The sequence below is a fragment of the Heteronotia binoei genome, chromosome 16 (genome assembly GCF_032191835.1).
Source record: "Heteronotia binoei isolate CCM8104 ecotype False Entrance Well chromosome 16, APGP_CSIRO_Hbin_v1, whole genome shotgun sequence".
In the NCBI taxonomy this organism is placed as follows: Eukaryota; Metazoa; Chordata; class Lepidosauria; order Squamata; family Gekkonidae; genus Heteronotia; species Heteronotia binoei.
The window spans coordinates 50,628,718-50,654,720 of record NC_083238.1 but is presented as its reverse complement, the minus strand read 5'-3'; positions in this window follow the sequence as shown (position 1 = coordinate 50,654,720).

The following is a 26,003-nucleotide window of genomic DNA, read 5'->3' as shown; positions in this document are numbered from 1 at the left end:
TTATTATTTGAGTCAAGAGTCCAATGAGAGTCAGTTTGGTGTAGCGGTTAAGTGCGTGGACTCTTCTCTGGGAGAACTGGGTTTGATGTCCCACTCCTCCACTTGCACCTGCTAGAATGGCCTTGGGTCAGCCAGAGCTATCACAGAGGTTGTCCTTGAAAGGGCAGCTGCTGTGAGAGCCCTCTCAGCCCCACCCACCTTACAGGGTGTCTGTTGTGGAGGAGGAAGGTAAAGGAGATTGTGAGCTGCTCTGAGTCTCTGCTTCAGAGAGAAGGGCGGGGTATAAATCTGCAGTCTTCTTCTTCTTCTTCAATGAGTTGTTAGATTACTGTGGTGGGAAGTTGGATCCAAGTGGGCAGCCATGTTGGTCTGAAACAATAGAACAAAGCAGTAGACAACTTGCACCAACTAAGTTTTATTCGACTAAGTTTTATTCAGAATGTAAGCCTTCGTATGCTCTTAAGCAGACTTCATCAGACAAAACTGGAATGGCAAACCATCTTTAAATATACTCAACGTACTCAGATAGGGATATTGGCTGTTTTATCTTGTTCCATATACTAAGTCACCTTCCATTATATTTTAATGTATTCTTTTCTTCTGTTGGCAATCTATAATGATGTTATAACCTCTTGCGATACTAACGCCCTCCATTGAAACCCACAACTAAGAAACCAGAATGACACCCAGATTTATGGCACTTCGCACCTATGACATGTCTGCTTTTTATCACCCTCCACTGCTGTTGCAGCCCAGTTAACAATACCAAACAAAGAAACATGAACCCCAATCTGTGATTCATTTAGTCTGCCAAAAACATTCCCATGACTCTGCCTGCCAACTCACTGCCCGCTTTCTCTATATTTAAAGATGGCTTGCCATTCCCGTTTTGTCTGGTGAAGTCTGCTTAAGAGCATATGAAAGCTTGCATTCTGAATAAAACTTAGTTGGTCCTAAAAGTGTAACTTGTCCAGGGCCAGTACTAGGGTTTTTGGCGCCCAAGGCAAGCTGCCCACTAGCGCCCCCTCAAGAAATTTAAAAAACAGAGAATAGCAGGAGAAATGAAGAAACTTGAAACTATTTACGTTTTTAATTTACAGTTTTTTTATTTTAAATTTTAATTTTTTAAAAAAAAAACCCGTGAGATTAAGCAATACAAATTGTGAGACTACTACTTGATCCTTTTAGCTGGAAGTACCAGGGACAAGACCTTCACATGGCCATTTCTGCTTGAGCCTTTTAGCTGGAGGTGCCAGGGACAAGACCTTCACATGGCCATTTCTGCTTCAGCCTTTTAGCTGGAGGTGCCAGGGACAAGACCTTCACATGGCCATTTCTGCTTCAGCCTTTTAGCTGGAGGTGCCAGAGACAAGACCTTCACATGGCCATTTCTGCTTCAGCCTTTTAGCTGGAGGTGCCAGGGACAAGACCTTCACATGGCCATTTCTGCTTGAGCCTTTTAGCTGGAGGTGTCAGGGACAAGACCTTCACATGGCCATTTCTGCTTGAGCCTTTTAGCTGGAGGTGCCAGGGACAAGACCTTCACATGGCCATTTCTGCTTGAGCCTTTTAGCTGGAGGTGCCAGGGACAAGACCTTCACATGGCCATTTCTGCTTGAGCCTTTTAGCTGGAGGTGTCAGGGACAAGACCTTCACATGGCCATTTCTGCTTGAGCCTTTTAGCTGGAGGTGCCAGGGACAAGACCTTCACGCGACCATTTCTGCTTCAGCCTTTTAGCTGGAGGTGTCAGGGACAAGACCTTCACGCGGCCATTTCTGCTTGACCCTTTTAGCTGGAGGTGCCAGGGACAAGACCTTCACATGGCCATTTCTGCTTCAGCCTTTTAGCTGGAGGTGCCAGGGACAAGACCTTCACATGGCCATTTCTGCTTCAGCCTTTTAGCTGGAGGTGCCAGGGACAAGACCTTCACACGGCCATTTCTGCTTGAGCCTTTTAGCTGGAGGTGCCAGGGACAAGACCTTCACGCGACCATTTCTGCTTCAGCCTTTTAGCTGGAGGTGTCAGGGACAAGACCTTCACGCGGCCATTTCTGCTTGAGCCTTTTAGCTGGAGGTGCCAGGGACAAGACCTTCACGCGGCCATTTCTGCTTGAGCCTTTTAGCTGGAGGTGCCAGGGACAAGACCTTCACATGGCCATTTCTGCTTGAGCCTTTTAGCTGGAGGTGCCAGGGACAAGACCTTCACATGGCCATTTCTGCTTGAGCCTTTTAGCTGGAGGTGCCAGGGACAAGACCTTCACATGGCCATTTCTGCTTGAGCCTTTTAGCTGGAGGTGTCAGGGACAAGACCTTCACATGGCCATTTCTGCTTGAGCCTTTTAGCTGGAGGTGCCAGGGACAAGACCTTCACATGGCCATTTCTGCTTGAGCCTTTTAGCTGGAGGTGCCAGGGACAAGACCTTCACATGGCCATTTCTGCTTGAGCCTTTTAGCTGGAGGTGCCAGGGACAAGACCTTCACATGGCCATTTCTGCTTCAGCCTTTTAGCTGGAGGTGCCAGGGACAAGACCTTCACATGGCCATTTCTGCTTCAGCCTTTTAGCTGGAGGTGCCAGGGACAAGACCTTCACATGGCCATTTCTGCTTCAGCCTTTTAGCTGGAGGTGCCAGGGACAAGACCTTCACATGGCCATTTCTGCTTGAGCCTTTTAGCTGGAAGTGTCAGGGACAAGACCTTCACATGGCCATTTCTGCTTGAGCCTTTTAGCTGGAGGTGCCAGGGACAAGACCTTCACATGGCCATTTCTGCTTGAGCTTTTCAGCTGGAGGTGCCAGGGACAAGACCTTCACATGGCCATTTCTGCTTCAGCCTTTTAGCTGGAGGTGCCAGGGACAAGACCTTCACATGGCCATTTCTGCTTCAGCCTTTTAGCTGGAGGTGCCAGGGACAAGACCTTCACATGGCCATTTCTGCTTCAGCCTTTTAGCTGGAGGTGCCAGGGACAAGACCTTCACATGGCCATTTCTGCTTGAGCCTTTTAGCTGGAGGTGCCAGGGACAAGACCTTCACATGGCCATTTCTGCTTCAGCCTTTTAGCTGGAGGTGTCAGGGACAAGACCTTCACATGGCCATTTCTGCTTCAGCCTTTTAGCTGGAGGTGCCAGGGACAAGACCTTCACATGGCCATTTCTGCTTGAGCCTTTTAGCTGGAGGTGCCAGGGACAAGACCTTCACATGGCCATTTCTGCTTCAGCCTTTTAGCTGGAGGTGTCAGGGACAAGACCTTCACATGGCCATTTCTGCTTGATCCTTTACCTGGAGGTGCCAGGGACAAGACCTTCACGCGGCCATTTCTGCTTGAGCCTTTTAGTTCGAGGTGCCAGGGACAATAATAATAATAATAATAATAATAAATTTATTTTTGTATCCCGCCCTCCCCCGCCAGAGGCGGGCTCAGGGCGGCTCACAGACATGGAATTCCATGATTCAAGTAAAACAATGTAAACAACAGTTTTAAATATAATCAATTACATAATAAATTATTTAAAATAGATAAAAATAGGTGCTATAAAATACTGTAAGTCATAATATCCACAAGATGGCTAAATGGCTACACGTCAAATTAGTCAGGTTCTGTCTCAAAAGCAAGCTGGAAAAGAAATGTTTTGCAAGCCCTGCGGAATTGGTTCAGGTCCCGCAGGGCTCGTACCATCTCTGGAAGATGATTCCACCATCGAGGGGCCATTACTGAGAAGGCTTGCTCCCTGGTTGTCTTCAATCTAGCCTCTCTTGGCCCAGGGATTGTTAGAAGATTTTGAGAGCTAGATCTCAGTGCTCTCTGGGGAACATATGGGGAGAGGCGGTCCCTTAGGTAGGCAGGTCCTCGGCCATATAGGGCTTTAAAGGTGATGACCAGCACTTTATAGCGAACACGGTACACAACCGGCAGCCAATGCAGATCCCGCAGCCCAGGCCACACATGGCCTTTTCTACTTGAGCTTTTCAGCTGGAGGTGCCAGGGACAAGACCTTCACATGGCCGTTTCTACTTGAGCCTTTTAGCTGGAGGTGCCAGGGACAAGACCTTGCGCCTGTGAGAAAGATGCTCTACCACTGAGCTATGGCTCCCACCCCATGGCTCTGTTCATGTAGAGTCGGAAGGATGAGTGGCAGCAGACATCTGCAACAGGAGCCAGTTTTTAGAAACTGTAATTGGCTCTTCTGCATCTTTTACAATTGGTTAATTTACCCCTGCCAGGATCCGAGGAGCGCACCACACAGGGCCATCTGCTTTCGCATTTCCCGGGTCTGTAACAGACCCGGGGAACACAAAACCGGCTGGGCAGCATCTGCACTCCATGGCGCCTATGGCTCCAAGGAGCACACACACACTGCACATGGGAAGAGGGGGTGCCTAGCGTCACCTCCTAGGCCAAGTGGGCCCTAGGCAGCCGTCTACTTGGCCTACTCCCACGCACCGGCCATGAACTTGTCTACTGCTTTGTGGTGGGAAGTGACAACCAAGGGACCCTGATGGGATAATGACAGACCCCAGACCCTGGTGGGATTATGACAGCCCTATTTGGGTCCCATATGGAGGATGGCAACCTTACCTGTATTTGGACAATACCAGAGTACACATATATCTCTGGCTGACTGACTGGTTTCACATACTCGTATGGGGAAAGAATAGCTATTGTTATCAACAAAATAGTCTTATGTGTGTATGTCAAAGAAGCCTTGGAGACAAAGGGTGTGAGCGAACGAAAGAGAGAACGCGTCCTCCGCCGCTCACATGTGGATTAAAAAAGATTACAGCAGTTGTTTTTGCAGAAACTTATATCGCCTTGAAACCCAAGGACTTTTTATCGCAAGGTGTTAATACAGAACAAGTCACATTTGCATTTTCAAGGCCACGATGCGGATCTATGCAGTCGTTGAGCAGAGCTGGCAAATCGGCACCAGATGGCAAGAGCCCCCTGGTTGAGTTCTGCAGATGCTAACTTTGGTTTCAGTGTGGGCTGCACTGGGCAAGGAGTCTCTCCTGCATTTTGTCAAGCCAGGAGCGGGAACCGGATAGGAGGCATTCCACTTTTTGACCAACCCGAACTTTGATGCCAACAAAATATAAAGGCAGCCTCGGACTTGGGTCTTTTCCAGCTGGCATCTTAATCAGGCCTAATTCTGGGCAGGAGCGGAGCTCTGGAACCTCTAAAGCAGGGGTGTCAAACTCATGAGGGCTGGATCTGACATAAAAGAGCTTGTTGGGCCAGGCCATGTCTGGTTGGGCCGAGCCATATTGGCCGGGCCACGTGTTTACCCATTTAAGATTAGGTAGCAGAAATATAAATTTTATAAAGGACACAGACAAACACAATTATATATTTTTAAAAACTTAAAATGTTAGCACTCGTTAGTATGAAAGGTGCTTTCATTGTATTTCTCTCATGGAATCCAGGGACCTGGGCAAAGGAAGCTCTGACTCTTTCCTTCCATCCCCAGGGGACGGGGAGGGGGAGAGGGGCCTCAGTCAATAGAAGGAAGAGAGGCTTAGTTCAGTAGCTCTGCTGTGTGATTGAGAGAGCCTGGCAAAGCAAGCTATTCCTCTCCAAGGGAGGAGCCTCAGCCAATGGAGAAAATAGAGATTTTATTCTGTAACTCTTGTGCAATTGAGCAAAGCAAGCTGTGATGCAGAAGGAAGCAAGAGAGAGGGAGAAGGAAGCAGATGACAGCCAGTTGCTCGGGGGCCTGATAGGAGCCCTCCTGTGGCCTGATTTGGCCTCCAAACTGCATGTTTGACATTCCTGTTCTAAATTTTATTGTGCTCTTTCTTTCTTACCCCCTTCCCCTAATACTTGCGTCTGGACTCCATTGTTCCAACCCCCTGTGAGAATTTTGACAAACTCTAAGATTTGACCCCAAAAATGGGAAAGTAACCAAAACATATAAAGCAGACAGATGGAAATTTTCATCATGCTCCTGTGGCCACTTAGGAGAAAGTAATTTATGATGGGAGTAAGGTTTGATGATGACAGTTCTAATTCAAGAAGCATTTGAAGGTAGATGCTGAGCTGATATGGTTTAGTGCACCTTCCGGTGATGGCAGGGGTGTGTGGCATATGCAAATGAGTTGTGCAAATGAATTGTGCTAATGAGCTCCGGCACTTCTTTTAATATGACTTGACCAACGATGCTGCATTAAACATACAGTGGATCCACAAAGGGTTCATCTTGTGAGCTATCCAGTGAACTGCTAGAAAGGAAGGGAAACCAGTACAACAAATGGAGGGTTTGTTTTACATTCCTTTCAGAAGTTGTTTGCACAGTAAAATAGCAAGTAAAGAGTATACTAGAATCTTTGGTTTCCCTGTGTTAATCTGAAGAACTTGGTTGAATATTCAGCAGTTGGTTACATTCAACAACTCTGTGAATTACCCTGGTAAATTGCCCTGGGAAGTTCAAAAAGTGTGGGATTGCAAACTGTTTATTTGGCTTCTCACACACACACACACACACATACACACAGAGGCACTTGGATTGCTGCTAAGGTAGAATCATCGGTGGGTAACATAGCTTTCTCAAAGGGCCTGAAAGGAATCAGGTTTTCTGTGAAACTAGATTTCCCAGCATTCTTAGCACCTAGGAAAGTGGTCTAGCAGTGTTCTGGACAGTATGGAAGAGGAAAAGAGGGTCAGGGATAGAGACTAAGGCTGATTCCACACTGACCTTGGTCCAGGGCAAGCTTCGGTTTCCACGTGGAGCAAGCTGGCAATTTTGCACCAGTTGCTTTGCACCGCCATTTTGCGCGGGGCAAACCCGCAATTTGCCTCGCCACAGTGTAAACCCGTTTTTTCAGGTTTACACTGCAGTGCAGCAAATTGCAGGTTTGCCCCATGCAAAATGGTGGTGCGAAGCAACTGGTGCGAAATCGCCAGCTTGCTCCACGTGGAAACAGAAGCCTGCCCCGGACCAAGGTGACTGCAGAATAAGCCTAGGGATGAGCATGGAATGGAAAAATTTGAGGTCTATGGAGGTTCGTGGTTTGTTAATTTCATGACTCACAAACTTCCACAGACTTCTGATTTACAGACCAATTTATGCCAGAGGATGTAGTGATGGCCACAGGAAGAAACAGCTTTGAAGGGGGGGAGTGGATAGACTCCTGGACATGTTTACTGGTTCGTCATAGCTTGAGGCAGGATGATGGACTATTGATGGACTTTTGACTTGATGCAGCAGGGCTCTTCTTACATTCTTATGGACAGGGGGAGAATGGCCAGGGAGGAAAGCTTTCTCTCTCCCATTGGTGTCACTCTCAGTACCAAAGCAACTGCTCCTGCTTCACTACAGTGGGGGAAGGGGGTGAGGGGCACAAGGGAGGGGCTGGCCTTACAAGGAGTGGGCCTGATACAAGCAAAAACTGTGTGGCAAAAGATCATCTAATGCAGCAAGTTATTTTTGCAGCAAGATTATTATTGTAACTACAATCATTCATACATCAAGGACAATAAATAACGGCATAACAGTTCATGTGTCAGTCTCTTATCCATAGTCCATATTAGGAAAAACACCTCATGAGTCATCTGAATAATCCTGCCAGCAAGTCCTCCATGAGTCTTTCATTCACAAGCAGAAATAGAAGCCAAGGGACCAGTATTTTAACCTTCTTCAGCCAGAGGCTTGACATTTTTTTTTAATTTGATTCGATTTATATCCCACCCTCCCTGCCAAAGCAGTCTCAGGGCAGGAAGGAAGGAAGGAAGGAAGGAAGGAAGGAAGGAAGGAAGGAAGGAAGGAAGGAAGGAAGGAAGATAGATAGATAGATGAGGGAGGGAGGAAGAGGTAGAAAGAAAGCAAATTGCATTTTAAATGAATTCTCCAAGCCACTGGGAAGGAAGGAAGGAAGGAAGGAAGGAAGGAAGGAAGGAAGGAAGGAAGGAAGGAAGGAAGGAAGGAAGGAAGGAAGGAAGGAAGATAGATGAGGGAGGGAGGAAGAGGTAGAAAGAAAGCAAATTGCATTTTAAATGAATTCTCCAAGCCACTGGGCTGGCTTAGCTTAGAGAAGTGATTTTTAAAGAGACAAATGCCCTCTCCAGGGTGGCCAATGGGTGGTGGGGGCTTTGAGAGCCATGGGATCTGTATGAAAGAGCCACAGTTTAGCCACCCCTGGCTACAGCCTGAGCTATTGAGGTTAGGGTGATACTTCCATATGTACTATCCTATCAAGATTTCTTCTTCACAGTTTCATCAGCACATTTCACACGTGTACATTACTGATGCGGAGGAGAGGAAAAGGATCAAATGAAATCCAAGCTGTAGAAAGCCTCACGTGCCTTCCATTCATTTCAGAAATTAAAAGCAGAACATCTTTAATAATCAAGTTCCTTTTCAGAAGCAAGACCAGATAACTCAAAACTCCAAAATCTGATCAGAAATTCACATGAGGGCAATTACAGAAGCATCCCTCCTGAAGAGCAAGCTTGGTGTAGTGGTTAAGAGAGATAGACTCTAATCTGGAGAACTGGGTTTGATTCCCCACTCCTCCCCCCCAGCAGCCAGCTGGGTGACCTTGGATCAGTCACCGTTCTCTGAAGAGCAGTTCTTTCAGAACTGTCTCTGCCCAACCTACCTCACAGGGTGTCTATTGTGGGGAGGGGAAGGGAAGGAGATTGTAAGCCACTCTGAAGCTCCAAGTGAAGGACAGGTATAAATCCAATTCTTATTCTCCTCCTCCTCCGAGCCAGTTTGGTGTAGCCGTTAAGTGCGCGGGCTCTTATCTGGGAGAACCGGGTTTGATTCCCCACTCCTCCACTTGCACCTGCTGGAATGGCCTTGGGTCAGCCATAGCTTTTGTAGGAGTTATCCTTGAAAGGGAAGCTGCTGTAAGAACTCTCTCAGCCCCACCTACCACACAGGGTGTCTGTTGTGGGGGAGGAAGGTAAAGGAGATTGTGACCGCTCTCTGAGATTCAGAGTATAGGGTGGGATATAAATCCAATTTCTTCCTCCTCCTCTTCCTCCTCCTTTCTCCTTTTCCTCTTCCTCCTCCTCCTTTTCTTCTCATGGTTGCCTCTCATAAAACCATCTTCCTGAAACCTCCAGTGTCAATATGAATCTCACCAGGATCCAAAGATACAAACACACATACTGCAAAATGCAATTGGCATCACAACCCCCCCCCCGCCCCCCTATACTAGCAGGGTGCCTTTTAAAAAGTAATAATAATAATGCTTGAGATACAGTAAGCCCGTAGCTTTGACTCATGTTACCCGTTGTAAACTTTTTTGAACCTGTGGCCCACTTTCAAAAAAATAATAAACGTAACTATTCCATAAAAATATCTCGACGCAGAAGAGCCAGCAAAGTGAAGGACATGAACAGATGGCACATCAATCTTCCGCATTTATACAATTTGTTTTTTAATGCAAATAGTGTGGGTTGCTGCTCCCGCCTTGGATATTGTTCCAAAGATGAGCACATTTTCTTATCTTTCTGGATCAATGTGACATTTGCAGTTATCATAAAGTGGGAGCCCATTTAATGATGCTAATGCTTCCTTAATGCAAAAATAAAATCACCTTCTTTATACAAAAAAAAAAAGAAAAGCAAAGAAAAGCAAACAGATTAAAAGTCCCCGAGAGACTATTGAAATCTGTGACATTTGCAGTTCCTGGCGGCTTCATTATACACAGGTAAAAGGTATCTTAAAGGCATTGTTTATGCTCATTAATCAGAACATTAAGTAGAAACGTTAAGAGGCTCCTCAGCTGCTGGGGGAGGGGGAAGCGAAGCTTAGATAAAATTGCATTAATAGGAAAGGAACGGTGTGTCTGTAGAGTGGAACCAGTAAAGACAGGTCATGGAAACGTTTATGGAAAGTACAATGGTGTTGTTGTGCATATCTGTTATGGATGTTCGAAGCTCAGACGCATTATGCATTCAGGATTCTAATTTCCAACCATCTGTAAGAAATCTAGGTGAAAAACTATGCTGAGCTTCAGCCAAGTTGATGGCTTTCTACAGAATCAGATTCTTGGTCCATCAAGGTCAGTATTGTCTACTCAGACTGACAGCGGCTCTCCGGGGCCTCAGGGTGAGGTTCTTGTTGGGTCTGGTTTAGGATGGCTGGACTGGTCAGGCAGCCATCCTTATCCTCACTTAGCAGTGTGCTCCTTCTGAGCTTCAGCGCAGCAGTGTGGCCTAGTCTAATGGTTACCACACTATCACACAGCCTGCAGAGAGCCTTTACTTTAAATTAAGAAGAACTGCAGATTTGTACCCTGCCCTTCTCCCTGAATCAGAGACTCAGAGCAGCTTACAATCTCCTATGTCTTCTCCCCCCACAACAGACACCCTGTGAGGTGGGTGGGGCTCTTATTGGTTAAGAAATCAAGAAATGTTTATTTAAATAAACATAAGATATAACTAGTGGGGAGAGAGAGTGTAAACTATTCTAGCTAACTAGATGAGTTTGGATTGTAGTAGGCCATCTGCTTAGTTCACAGCAGGAGGAAAGAAACCATGCTGCTCCTCATGCATGCAGGGAAGAAGAAAAAGGGGGGGAGGAAAACAAACAGGAAGGAAGTTCCCTATATCTTCCATAACAGCTTGCTTTGCGAGGCTTGCTCAATTGCACAGGAGCTACATAGCAAAACCTCTATTTTCTCCATTGGCTGAGGCTCCTCCCTTGGGGAGGAAGAGGGGAGGAATAGATTGCTTTGCCAGGCTCTCTCAGTTGCACAGCAGAGCTACCGAGCCGGCCTCTCTTATTTCTATTAGCTGAGGCTCCTCACTCCCCCCACCCTGTCCCCTGGGGAAGGAAGGAAAGAGCCAGAGCTTCCTTTGCCCAGTTCCCTGGATCCCATGGGAGAGATACAAAGAAAGCATCTTTAAGACCAATGAGTGCTAACGTTTTAAGTAAGTTTTTTAATATATATGTGTGTGTGTGTTTGTCTGTGTTCCTTATAAAATTTATATCTCTTCTATCTAATCTTAAATAGGTACACACATGGCCTGGCCTGACATGGCCCAGCCCAACAAGGTCTCATTTATGTCAGATCCAGCCGTCATAACAAATGAGTTCAACACCCCTGCTCTAAGCTGTGAAGTCTTGTGAGCAAAAATTCTACTTCCTGAGCTCCTGGCATTCAAGTTGTGAGCTACTGCAGAAATTATTGTGCTCTGGGGCCATCCTTCCTGAGTTAAGACAAAAATGTGTGAGCGGGAGGCTAAAAAAACAGTGAGCTAGCTCACACTAACTCAGAAGAAAAAGAAGATATTGGATTTATATCCTGCCCTCCACTCCGAAGAGTCTCAGAGCGGCTCACAATCTCCTTTACCTTCCTCCCCCCACAACAGACACCCTGTGAGCTAGATGAAGATATTGGATTTATATCCCACCCTCCACTCCGAAGAGTCTCAAAGTGGCTCACAATCTCCTTTCCCTTCCTCCCCCACAACAGACATTCTGTGAGGTAGATGAAGATATTGGATTTATATCCCACCCTCCACTCCGAAGAGTCTCAGAGCGGCTCACAATCTCCTTTCCCTTCCTCCCCCACAACAGACATCCTGTGAGGTAGATGAAGATATTGGATTTATATCCTGCCCTCCACTCTGAAGAGTCTCAGAGCAGCTCACAATCTCCTTTACCTTCCTCCCCCACAACAGACATCCTGTGAGGTAGATGAAGATATTGGATTTATATCCTGCCCTCCACTCCGAAGAGTCTCAGAGCAGCTCACAATCTCCTTTACCTTCCACCCCCACAACAGACACCCTGTGAGGTGGGTGGGGCTGGAGAGGGCTCTCACAGCAGCTGCCCTTTCAAGGACAACCTCTGCCAGGGCTATGGCTGACCCAAGGTCTTCCAGCAGGTGCAAGTGGAGGAGAGGGGAATCAAACCCGGTTCTCCCAGATAAGAGTCCGCACACTTAACCACTACACCAAACTGGCTCTCCGCTTAGAGCCAACACTGGTGGTCTCCCATCCAATTACTAAGCAGGGCTGACTTAGCTTAGCTTCCAAGATCTGATGAGATCTGGCTTGTCAGGGTATGTTTACAAGATGGTTTGTCTGAGAGTGTTTTGAATATTATAGAAGTCTGAAGTTTGTATGAGTGTATTATTGCTTCTTTGGAGGCTGGTTATCATGGAACCTTTGGGCTTTCTCCTGTCACCCACCTGGGTGTAAGGGTCAGAGACCCCTCCCAAGAATATTGTTGCTAGCCTCATATTGATTATTAACAAATCAGATCAGGTGCTGGAGGCAAAAGGACAAGCCTGAACTTTATACGTGAACTCTATAAACAGAAGACAGGCAACTTTTAATAAGCTTCAAAATTTGGCCTTGAAACAACACAGACACGCAGCTGTCTTTTGAAGTCACTAGCTGACTAAACTTGGCACACATAAGGAGCACACATAAGGGAGGGACAGTGGCTCAGTGACAGAGCATCTGCTTGGCGAGCAGAAGTTCCCAGGTTCAATCCCCAGCATCTCCAACTAAAAAGGGTCCAGGCAAGTAGGCATGAAAAACCTCAGCTTGAGACCCTGGAGAGCCACTGCCAGTCTGAGTAGACAATACTGACTTTGATGGACCGAGGGTCTGATTCCGTAGAAGGCAGCTTCATGGGTTCATATATGTTCAGCTCTAGTCCTCAATGAGGCTTTTAGACAGAACACCTGTTGCACATAATTGGAGAAGTGGAAAGGAAGATCACCTAGAGTTCAACACGTGTCTTCTTCATTAATTAGCTACAGTAAGACTTGCTATGTAAGCTGCATGTCTTTTGAACCCTTGTTATTTGAAATTTATGGTTTGCATTGCTCATTAAGTGTCTGGAAATGGAACCTTGAACCATGGTTTGAAATTTTGGCTATAAACACGGGTTTCCATTTATCATGCTGACACAGGGGTCAGGGGGTTGGCCTTACAATGGCTTTCCTCCTTCCTCGATGGATGGGGACAAAGGGTGGCAATTGGGGGAGAGCTGTCCCAGAGGCACTCACTAGATTGTGGGGTGCCACAAGGAGAAGTTCTCTCCCCGATGTTATTTAACATCTACATACACCCCCTTGCCCAGATTGCCTGGAGGTATGGGCTTGGGTGTCACCAATATGCGGATGACACCCAGCTCTATCTACTAATGGACGGCTGGCTTGGCTGCGTCCCAAAAAATCTGGACCTGGCATTGCAGGCCGTGGCAGGTTGGCTCAGGCTGAGTAGGTTGAAGTTGAATCCAACGAAGACAGAGATCCTTTGCATGGGTCGTGGTGCTCTGGGAAGAGAAATTCCTCTCCCAGTTTTTGACAGTGTGTCACTGAAAGCAGCACACCGGGGCAGGAGCTTGGGGGTCCTACTGGAGCCTTCATTGTCAACGGAGGCCCAGATAGCGGCCACTGCCAAGTCCGCATTTTTTCATCTTAATCCATAATTAAATTCATAATATAGCACCAGAAATGTTAATTTTAAATAGAAACGTTTTAAATGTTGGTTTTATAATGTAATAACTATTGAATTGTATGATTTTATTGTATATTGGATAATATGTTGTGAGCCGCCCTGAGCCTGCTTCGGTGGGGAAGGTGGGATATAAATAAAATGTATTATTATTATTATTATTATTGGTGGGGTCCAAAGTACCACCAATTAAAAAGTGCTGACAAATATGCTCTGTTGGTACGCAGGCTCAAGTGTTGAACAAAGGAAGTTCAATTGAGCATGCCCAGTGATGTCACAAGGAGGTGTTTTTGAGGAGGGGCAACCTCAGGTATAAAATTGTGTGTTACTACTGCATTATCAGAAGAGCCCCGTGGTGCAGAGTGGTAAAGCTGCAGTACTGCAGTCTGAACTCTCTGCTCACGACCTGAGTTCGATCCCGGCGGAAGCTGGTTTCAGGTAGCCAGATCAGGCTGACTCAGCCTTCCATCCTTCTGAGGTCGGTAAAATGAGTCCCCAGCTTAGCTGTGCCAAAGCTTACTACAGCTGTAACCAATAAAGTTGTGGCCAATTTTATTCCACCTTCCCCAAAAATGGTGTGCTTGTGTGTTATTTTAATTGAAACTGTAAATTAAACTAGAATGTGTTGGCGGGGAGAAATTTCGCCTGGGGTGCCTGCCTCGGCCCCTCCCCTTGGTCCTGGAGCCACAAGCAAGGACCTGGACTCACCTTAGTCCCGGTTGTGGCTCCGCATGGAGGGGTAAGAGAGAGAGCAGCCTTTTGTCAGGTGGAGGAGGTGGGCCAGGCTATGTTGGGTTGGGCCGTGTGTATACCTATTTAAGAGTAGGTAGCAGAAATATAAACGTGAAATGCAACAAAGACGACTAATTTTTTTTTTAAAAAAAAACCCTTAAAACATTAGCACTTGTTGGTCTTAAAGATGCTTTCTTTGTTTTTCTCCCATGGGATCCAGGGAACTGGGCAAAGGGAGCTCTGGCTCTTTCCCTCCCTCCCCAGGGGACCAGGAGGGGGAGGAGCCTCAGCCAATAGAAGGAAAAGAGGTTTGGCTCAGTAGCTCTGCTGTGCAATTGAGAGAACCTGGCAAAGCAAGCTATCCCTCCTCCCCTTCCTCCTCAAGGGAGGAGCCTCAGTCAATGAAGAGAATAGAGGTTCGTCTCTGTAGCTCCTGTGTGATTGAGTAAGCCTGGCAAAGCAAGTTGTGATGCAGAAGGGAGCAAGAGAGAGGGAGAAGGAAGCAGATGACAGCCAGTTGCTCGGGGGCCTGATAGGAGCCCTGCAGGGGACTGATTTGGCCCCTGGGCCACATGTTTGACACCCCTGGTTTATAGCATGTCTGTTTCTGCCTTCTAAATCACAAGCCCTTGAGCAAGTAGCCACTTACCTCAAAATATCAGTGGTTAATCAGAGCTTCACTTTGTTCTCACCTGTGGCATCTGCATAAATACAATGCCATTATCGTGAGACTGTTACAAACAGCGCATCAAGTCTGAGACCAAAAGATGTTCTCTTCTGAGACATTTCCTCTGCCTCCTTGGAAGCAAGGCTGTGCTGTTCTCTCGTAGGTCACCCCTCAGAAATATCTGTATCCCTAGTTATCAAAAATCAGAAACACTTATTTTAAAAAACACAAAATGCACTGCTTTTTTTGGCAATCAAAACAGACTGAGAAGCTTATGGCCATATACACCTACACACATCTCCCTGGAGGTCCAACTCAATTACTTGTCGGACGCAGTGTTCCCTCTAAGCTGAGTAGCGTGAGCTAGCTCACAGTTTTTTTTAGCTTCTGGCTCACACATTTTTGTTTTTGCTCAGGAAAAATGGCCTCAGAGCAAACTAATTTCTGCAGTAGCTCTCAACTTTAAAGTCAGTAGCTCACAAAGTAGAATTTTGGCAAACGAGACTCCATAGCTTAGAGGATGTATTGGTTATGAGGGCCAGATCTGACATAAATGAGACCTTGTTGGGCTGGAACATGTCGGGTTAGGCTGAGCCATTTTGGGCCAGGACATGTGTGTACTTATTTAAGATTAGGTAGCAGAGATATAAATTTTATAAAGAATACAAACACAAATATATAATTTTTAAAAAACTTAAAACATGCATAAAACGTTAGCACTCATTGGTCTTAAAGACGCTTTCTTTGTATTTTTCCCATGGGATCCAGGGAACAGGGCAAAGGAAACTCTGTCTCTTTCCTTCCTTCTCCAGGGAACACGGGGGGAGCCTCAGCCAATAGAAGGAAGAGAGGCTTGGCTCAGTAACTCTGCTGTGCAATTCCTTCCCCCTTCCTCCCCAAGGGAGGAGCCTCAGCCAATGGAGAAAATAGAGGCTTTGCTCTGTAGCTCGTGTGCAATTAAGCAAGCCTTGCAAAGCAAGCTGTTATGCAAGAAGCAGATGACAGCCAGTTGCTCAGGGGGCTGATAGGAGCCCTCCAGAGGCCTGATTTGACCCCTGAACTGCATTTTTGACACCCCTGTTGGTTTTGAATAAAGGAAGTCCTGGTTGAAACATCATTTCACTCACAATGCCAAATTCGCTGTCATGCTGGCATTCGGCAGAGATGCTGGAATGACGAGCCAATGGATGTAATTCTCATGCAATTAATATTCCTATATGCTTCACGTAGGGCTGCATTTACATATGTGTGTGTGCAAATTGGACAGCTATCAAATAAAGGAGTTGTCCAATAAACTGGTTTATGCGACAGTATACCTATTGACACTGCCACGCTGCCGCTGGTCTGTCGATGTGGCATTCTGGAAGACAGGAGGGATGGGTCTGAAAGGAATTCTGAGTACATCAAAACACTTTACATCCTTCCTTCTCTGCATTCCCCCTCCCCCCTGCACCGGAAGATTAGCATAAAAATGTACTATCCTAACCAAGCAGTCTGTTAACTGATAAGCTATCAAAAAATCATCTGTTATTTTTATAGCTCAAAGGCAGATGCCATTTCGAGAACCAGAGTTGATTGAGTAGGGATTTTTTAGTGCTGCGAAGATTTATCATTTGTAAACTCGAGCTACCTTCGAACAGAATCGTTCACATTTTGAAATATTATCCCGTCGGCAATCGAGCGTTAGAATTTTGCCGGTCCCACTTTTATCCCGAACAAAAAAGCGTTCTGTGCTCCGTCATAAAAGAACGTCAGCTTGTTACTCGCCTTGAAAATCTTATCTTCATTAAGCCGAAAAGCCTGATGTAATTACTCAATAAGGCATTGATGTCAAAGCTTCTTAAATCTATTATTCCTGTAGGGGCCCATTCTTCCACTTGTATATTTTAATGGGGCCCCAATAAGGGGGGGTTGGAAAATTGAATCGGCCTAATTGCTGTAAATTTGATTTTATAAATAGTTAGAACTGTGTCTTCTTTGATACTTCGCTTGCGGGGATCTGGGGACCCTACATTCTAGAAAAAGATGGCTTTCACGGAAAAGATGCATATATTCAGATGAAGTTAAGCACTAGTTCCATTGATCGAAGTTCAGGATGCTACAGAGTATATAGTAATCTGTTCAACAGGCAAGCAGGCTGTGTTCAACAGCTGTACTAGCTCGTAAGGATGGATCACCTTGCCTTAGCATCATCAGACAGGAGCAGATGCTGAACAACTTTGAATCCATGCAGTAATGGTGCGGATGGAGTTTCATCCCCTTGCAAGCTCCATTTGCATCTGTGCTATCAGGTGAAATTGATCATAAGAACATGAGAAGCCATGTTGGATCAGGTCAATGGCCCATCCAGTCCAGCACCGTGTCACACAGTGGCCAAAAAACCCCAAGTGCCATCAAGAGGTCCACCAGTGGGACTAGAAGTCCTGCCACTGTGCCCCCCCCCCCACCACAAGCACAAGAATACAGAGCATCACTGCCCCAGACAGAGAGTTCCAACAATAAGCTGTGGCTAATAGCCACTGATGGACCTCTGCTCCATAAGCTTATCCAATCCCCTCTTGAAGCTGGCTATGCTTGTAGCCGCTGCCACCTCCTGTGGCAGTGAATTCCACATGTTAATCACCTTTTGGGTGAAGAAGGACTTCCTTTTATCCGTTCTAACCCAACTGCTCAGCAGTTTCATGGAGTGCCCACGAGTTCTCATATTGTGAGAAAGGGAGAAAAATCATTCTTTCTCTACCTTCTCTATCCCATGCATAATCTTGAGATCAAAGATGATCAAATCAGGTCACCAGGGATCATTTTGTAGAAAAAGAGGTGCTGGAGCTCATTAGCACAACTCATTTGCATATGCCACACACCCCTGACGTCACCAGAAGGTGTGCTAAATTCTATCAGCTCAGCATCCACCTTCAAATGCTTCTTGAATTATCATTGTCATAATAAAACCTTACTCCCATCATACTTGTTAAATTTACTTTCTCCTATGTTTGAGTTTGGTGTAGTGGTTAAGTGCATGGACCAGGACTAGGAGAACCAGGTTTGATTCCCCACTCCTCCACTTGCACCTGCTGGAATGGCCTTGGGTCACCCATACCTCTTGCAGGAGTTGTCCTTGAAAGCTTTCACAGGAGTTGTCCTTGCTGTAAAAGCTCTCTCAGCCCCACCCACCTCACAGGGTGTCTGTTGTGGGGGGGTGGGGAGGGAAGGTAAAGGAGTTTGTGACCACTCTGAGACTCTGAGATTCAGAGTGTAGGGTGGGATCAATCCAATATCTTCTTCTTCTTCTTCACAGTCTGCTGGTTATTTTCCCATTTTTTTGTGGGGGAAAACATTAGAAAGTTTGTCAAATCTTAAGCAAAAATTCTCACATGGGGGTTTGAACAATGGAGCCCAGAAGCAAGTATTTTTGGGGGGGGGAGGGAGGGAGGCTAAAGAAGAAAGAGCACCATAAAATTTAGAGGTTCCGGAGCTCTGCTCCTGTGAGCTCCTGCCCATAATGAGGCTTCAAGGTCACAAAAGGATGTGTCCACGGGGTGTAGGGTTTCAGCCTCCAGAAAGATCTCCCAGGCTTACAACGGATCTCCAGATGAAAGAGATCCATTCCCAGGGCCGGATTAAACGCTGTGGAGGCCCCTGGGAAGTCAAAATCCTGGGGGGCCCCTCACAAATCATCTCAGAGTCAAAGCACCCACTCACCACCCACAGCATCTGCTGCAGCCTGCAGGCACCGTTTCAAAAGCCCCTTTGACAAAGCTGCGGGTGAGGGCAGAGACAAACTTGGCAACGATGCCGGCACTGAAAATACTTCGCAGAGAAATGGTGTTATGTTTTTACTTGATACTCTGACATGGCCTTGATATTCTGCGGAGGGGTGGGGAATGGTGACAGAAATGTATCACAAGACAGAAAGAAAGGCCTGGATAAATATTTTAAAATACAAATCAGGCTAACCACAGACTCGACTCTTTAAACGGTTTCCTGGCTGTCATCATTTCAGTCAGGCGTCTGGCAGAGAATACAAACTCACTTTCTTGCAGGAAAGACCCAGAGTCCAGTAGCATCTTAGGAAAAGGAAAGGAAAGGTCCCCCGTGCAAGCACCAGTCGTTTCCGACTCTGGGGTGACGTCGCATCACGACGTTTTCACGGCAGACTTTTTACGGAGTGGTTTGCCATTGCCTTCCCCAGTCATCTACACTTTCCCCCCAGCAAGCTGGGGACTCATTTTACTGACCTCGGAAGGATGGAAGGCTGAGTCAACCTTGTGCCGACTACCTGAATCCAGCTTCTGCCAGAATCGAATTCAGGTCGCGCACAGAGAGTTCAGACCGCAGTACTGCAGCTTTACCACTCTGCACCACGGAGCTCAGACTAGCAAAATTTCTGATGGGGGATGAGCTTCCATGGGTTACTACTCCCTTCATGAAAGCTCCTATCTTGCAACAAATTTTGTTAGTCTTTAAGGTGTTTAAGCAGTGTGAATATGTGGAGAAACAGGATTTGGGACTATTTTATTCTCAGCAAGCTGGTTTACCTAAACAAAGACATGCCCCCAACGTTATATGGAAAGAAGATTATAGACTTATGGTACCCGGTGGTGACATATCTAACTGAACAAGATATTTTACCAAAAAATGTCCTGTATATACCTGATCTACTTCTAGACGACTTTGCAAACAGTTATTTGAATTAGTTTGAATGTTGTTACAGGAACCATTTATACACGCTATTTTTGAAATAAATAAAAAAAATTAAAAAGCAGTGCTGCATTAAACCCTGTGGAGGCCCCTATTATTTATTTGTTTGTTTGTTTGTTTCGATTTATATCCCACCGAAGCGGGCTCAGGGCGGCTCACAACACAAAAATTCTAACAATAAAATTAAGAATTAAAATACATTAATAATTTACAGATAAAAATAAACAATTCATCAATGTGCTATCCCACAGTCTTCCTTAGGAATATTCAGATGCCGGTCAGCTGTATGCCAACCGGAAGAGGACTGTCTTACAGGCCCTGCGGAACTGCCCAAGGTTCCGCAGGGCCCTCACCTCTTCCGGCAGCTGGTTCCACCAGCAAGGGGCTGTGATCGAAAAAGCCCTGTCCCTAGTTGACTTCAAACGGGCCTCCTTTGGCCCGGGGATTGTAAGGAGATTTTGAGGGGGCCCTTTGCAAATTATCTCAGAGTCTGAGGGCCCGCCCCACCGCCCATGGCCCCCGCTGCAGCCTGCAGGCACCTTCTTAAAAGCCCTTTTACTATGCTGCAGGGGAGAGGCAGAAAGAGGCAAACTTGGCAACAACGCCAGCTAGGCTTCCCAACCCCCCCGCTTTGGCGGGAGACTTCTGGGTTCACAGCTTCATCCCCCGGTCTCCAGAAATCAGGAAGCGGGGGGTGGGGGGTGAAGGGGGGGAAAACATGCCTGTAGGGTTCATGTTGGTGTAGCAGTTTGTAAAATGTCTGTCCTGAGCTGGGCAGGAAGGAGGAAACAGGAAGGGCTTCGGAGAACGGCCCCTCCCTTTCTTTGCTTTCGTTTTCACAGCAGGCAGAGGGAAGAAGACCAAGTAAGTATTTGTGTGTGTGAGAGAGGGAGGGGGCAGGGAGGGGGGATTCCCTGGTATGGAGGCCCTCCCCCCCCTTTAGAAAGCGTGTGTGTGGGGGGAGGGAAATGTCTACTAGGCACTTTATTATTCCCTATGGAGAACAATTCCCATAGGGAATAATAGGGAATTGATCCGTGGGTATTGGGGGCTCTGGGGGGGGGCTATTTTTTGAGGTAGAGGCACCAAATTTTTAGTATAGCATCTAGTGCCTCTCCCCAAAATACCCCCCAAGTTTCAAAACGATTGGACCAGAGGGTCCAATTCTATGAGCCCCAAAAGATGGTGCCCCTATCCTTAATTATTTCCTATGGAAGAAAGGCATTTAAAAAGGTGAGCTGTCCCTTTAAATGTGATGGCCAGAACTCCCTTGGAGTTCAATTATGCTTGTCACATCCTTGTTCCTGGCTCCACCCCCAATGTCTCCTGGCTCCACCCCCAAAGTCTCCTGGCTCCGCCCCCAAAGTCCCCAGATTTTTCTTTAATTGGACTTGGCAACCCTAACGCCAGCAGCACCAGGCAAGTCGGGCAAAGAGCAGCTTGGTTGCTGGCTGTGTGTGCAGGCTGGGAGGGCTGCAAGCAGGGGGGTGGGAACCAGAGAGGAAAGCTGGCCTGGGGCCCCTAAAGGCATGGGGGCCCATAAATGAATGCCTACTTGGCCTAATTGTTAATCCGACCCTGTCTGTTCCCCTGAAGACAATGGCTGCTTTGGAAAGTAGACTTAATGGCATTTATAGCCTGATGAGTTCTGTCCCCTCCTCAAACCCCACTTTCCCTAGTTTCCCAACCCAGACCTCTCTACCATAGTTGGGGGAGGCCACTATGACTCCAATATTGCTGAACCAAAAGGCACTTGTGTGAATTCACTTCAAAGATAGTAAATATATAAACAAATACCAAATAGTAAGACTTGTGTTTTTTAAGTGTTTTTTTGAAATCAGATATGAGCTCAGGAGCACCTTGGAGACCAACAAGGGTTTCAGGGTATAAGCTTTTGAGAGTCAAAACTTCCTTTGTCTTGAGAGCCAGTTTGGTGTAGTGGTTAAGTGCGCGGACTCTTATCTGGGAGAACCGGGTTAGATTCCCTATCCCTACTCTACTTGCACCTACTGGAATGGCCTTGGGTCAGCCATAGCTCTCGGAGGAGTTGCCCTTGAAAGGGCAGCTTTTGGATGACCTCTCTCAGCCCTACGCACCTCACAGGGTGTCTGTTGTGGGGAAAGAAGATGGAGATTGTGAGCTGCTCTGAGACTCTGAGATTCAGAGTGAAGGGTGGGGTATAAATCCAATAGCTGCTTCTTTCTTTCTTTCTTTCTTTCTTTCTTTCTTTCTTTCTTTCTTTCTTTCTTTCTTTCTTTCTTTCTTTCTTTCTTTCTTTCTTTCTTCCTTCCTTCCTTCCTTCCTTCCTTCCTTCCTTCCTTCCTTTTTCATCTTCTTCTTCTTTTGTGCTCCTTCCTTCTTCTTCTTCTTCTTTCTCTTCTCCTCCTCCTTCACCTTCTCCTCAGAACTCTCTCAGCTCCACCTACCTCACAGGGCATCTGTTGCAAAGCAAGGAAGGGGAGGTGATTGTAAGGGTGGGGTATACGTTCAGTTTCCCCCTTCTCCTCCTGAAAGCTTATACCTTGAAACATTTGTTGGTCTCTAAGGTGCTAATCCCCTGACCGGGATGGCCAAGGCTAGCCCCATCTCATCAGATCTCAGAAGCTAAGCAGGGTTGAACCTGGGTAGCATTTGGATGGGAGACCTCCAAGGAACACCAGGCTCGTCCTGCAGAGGCAGGCAATGCCAACCACTTCTGTACCTCTCTTGCCTTGAAAACCCTTTGGGGTTGCTCTGAGTCAGTTGAGCTGTGACTTGACATCAGTTTCCATCACCAAGATGGTACTGGACTCATTTCTAACTGTTCTACTTCAGACCAGCATGGCTACCTTTTGAACGTCTTTACAATCACTGCCTGAGTGACTGATTAGCTCACTGTTTATTGATATGGTTGGTTGCTACAGGATTGTGGAGGACTCCCATTGGGCTATGTGAGAACCAGGGGTGGAATTCTAGCAGGAGCTCCTTTGCATATTAGGCCACACACCCCTGATATAGCCAATCCTCCAAGAGCTTACAAAAAAGAGCCTTCTAAGCTCTTGGAGGATTGGCTACATAAGGGGTGTGTGGCCTAATATGCAAAGGAGCTCCTGCTAGAATTCCACCCCTGGCTACACCAAACACAGAAGTAGGGTTGTCAGGGCCTCCTTGGTTATTGGTGGGGTTTGGGGAGATAGGGTTTCCAGCTCCAGATTAGGAAACTCCTGGAGGTTTTTTTGGGGGGGAAGGGGGGGTCCTGGGGAACACAGGGACCTCGGTGGGGTACAATGCCATGGAGTCCATCTTCCAAAGCATCCATTTGCTCCAGGGGAACTGATGTCTCTAGTATGGAGCTGAGCTAGAATTCCAGGGGATCCCCAGGTCGCACTTGAAGGCTGTTATGCTTATTCCAGTCCAAAATTTAGGGGCCAGACCAGGGCCGGCTCACCCACTAGGCAAACTAGGTGGTTGCCTAGGGCGCCGGGAGGTAGGGGGCGCCAAATTGGGCTCCCCTTCCGGTGCCCATGGCAAACACCTAGTTTGCCTCCCTCCCTCCCTGCTGCCGTCACTGCAAGCCCTCCGCCCTCCACCCTCTTTCCCTTCACGACACTGCCAGGCAGCGCCGTGCTCCATCGCCACCGCACCCCCCCATGCACCACGCACCCCCCCCCCATGCACCACGCTGCACCAAGGTTGATTCTTACTTGCTTCGATGCGGCTGGCGCAGCTTCTACTTCTTTGAACAGCCCGTGACCCGAGAGGAGACTTTGCTCCCCCTCACTTCTGGTTTTGGGAAGGAGGGGGAGCAAAGTCTCCTCTCACGTCGTGGGCTGTTCAAAGAAGTAGAAGCCGTGCCAGCCGCATCGAAGCAAGTAAGGATCAACCTTGGTGCAGGGTGGCATGGCACGCAGGGGGTGGTGGCAATGGAGTGCGGTGGGGGGCAGTGGGCAGGAAGCCTGCCTGGGGCGTCACATGCCCACAGGCTGGCACTGGGCCATACTCTTACATAACGAAAGAAGTATTTTCAGTTTTGCGTACTTCACCTCAAATGGGTCTCTGGAGAGGTAGTTTATAGAGTATCCGGAATCTGCTTCATGATTTACTTATAATTTACTTATAATGATGTACTTATTTATACCACCTTTTTGGCTGTATATGTATAAAGCAATACAGTTAAAGACATACCAGTACTTACTTTTGTAAATATTATTAGCTATTACAAAGCAAAATGTCTTTCTAAATCCAATTATAGACAGCACACAGAGCTATTCAATTTTTTGATAACACGCTTGAATTCTTTTGTGAAAAGCTTGTACAACGGAGACAGTTGTGTTTACCTTTTTATTTATAGTTCGATGCCACCTTTCTAAATGAGTACCAAATGGAAGTTAAAACCTGTAAAGCAAATGCTTCTAAAACTGAAATAGCAGATAAAGAAAATAAAGAAAAACAAGAACGCCAACTCATGATTTACTAGTTTACAGTTAAATTAATCCAACAGGCCTTGAAAAACCTAAGAAATATACAGAATTATCAATGACAAACTTTTGAAGTCATCTTGATTCTTGGGTGATAGTATAACAACAGGTCATAGGAAAATATCTTCATCTTTTTTTAATTGTTATCATCACGGATAATTCTATGCATTTCTTTTCAGACAGTTCTTTTAAAATATAGCCTCAAAGCAGGTTAGAAGTAATTAAAAAGTGAAAATCAAATTATTCAAATTAATCTATTTACCCACACTTGTTTGATCATATAAGCTGTCCAAGTAAGGGTAGCGGAAGCAGCTCATTTAAAACAGGGCCATTCACATGTGCTGCAAAACAGGTCAAAAATTTATTATCGTCGCCCTCCTCTGGACCCATTCCAGCTTGTCTATATCCTTCTTAAAATGTGGTGCCCCAAATGGAACACAATACTCCAGGTGAGGTCTTCCCAGAGCAGAGTAAAGCAATACCATCACTTCACGTGATCTGGATACTATACTTCTGTTGATACAGCCCAAAACTGCATTTGCCTTCTTAGCCACCGCATCACATTGTTGACTCATGTTCAGCGTATGGTCCACTAAGACCCCTAGATCCTTTTTGCACATACTACTGCTAAGACAAGTCTCCCCCATCCTATAACCATGCATTGGATTTTTCCAATCTAAATGCAGAACTTTACATTTTATTGGTTTTAGCCCAGTTTTCCAGCCTGTCAAGATCATCCTGTATTCTGTCTCTGTCTTCTACTGTATTTGCAGCCCCTCCCAATTTAGTATCATCTGAAAATTTAATAAGCATTCTCTCTATTTCTTCATCCAAATCATTGATAAAGATGTTGAACAAAACAGGTCCCAGGACAGATCCTTGAGGCTCTCCACTTGTCACTCCTCTCCAAGAGGAACCATTCACAAGCACTCTTTGGGTGTGATCTGTCGACCAGTTACAGAGCCACCTAATGGTAACAGAATCCAAACCACATTTATAATAAATAAAGTTATACCTTTTTATATATATCATAATAAAGTTATACCTTTAAGACCAACAAAATTTTATTCGAGGTATAAGCTTTCATGTGTACACACATACTTCTTTGAATACAATGAAATGGGAGAAAACCATTATAGACCAGGGGTGGCCAAACTTGCTTAACTTAAGAGCCACAAAGAATAAATGTCTAATGTTTGAGAGCGCAAGACATGAATGTCAGATGTTTGAGAGCTGCAAGGAAGAGAGGGAGGGAGGGGGGAAGAAAGCAACTTTAACTTTAAATGCCTTCTCCAAACCACTGGCTAGAATGGCTTGGAGAAATTATTTAAAGAGACAAATGTCTTCTCCAAGCTGGCCCATGGGGTGGTGACGGCTTCAAGAGCAACACAATTCGTGTGAAACAGCTGCCCTCTGATGCCCGCTCTCTCCCTTTGTCCTCTCACTGTCTTCACATGGCCTTCCTCCTCTCTTCCATTTTATCTTCACTACAGCCCTGTGAGGAAGGCTAGGCTGAGAGTGTGTGACTGGCCCAAGGACAACCAGCAGGCTTCCACAGCAGAGTGGGAATTTGACACTAACCGCTACACCACACTAGTGTGTGGTGCAGCGGTTAAAGCATTTGGAAATCTCTCTGTCATGTACTCTAGGGTTGCCGGGTCCCTTGAGGCAGCCACCAGGGGATGGGGAGGGGACTTGCCAGGAACAACAGGGAGGCCCAGGGGTGGAATTCTAGCAGGAGCTCCTTTGCATATTAGGCCACACCTCCCTGATGTAGCCAGTCCTTTTTTGTAAGCTCTTGGAGGATTGGCTGCATCAGGGGTGTGTGGCCTAATATGCAAAGGAGCTCCTGCTAGAATTCCACCCCTGGGGAGGCCCATCCAATTACAGCAACATATCTTCATCATTGCCCATGTGACCAGAAGTGACACTACCACTTCCAGGATACTGAGGCAACGCTCTGTTATTTGTGTTAAAAACTCTATGGTAGATTTGTCTTCTACCATAGAGTTTTTGCCCAAATACCAG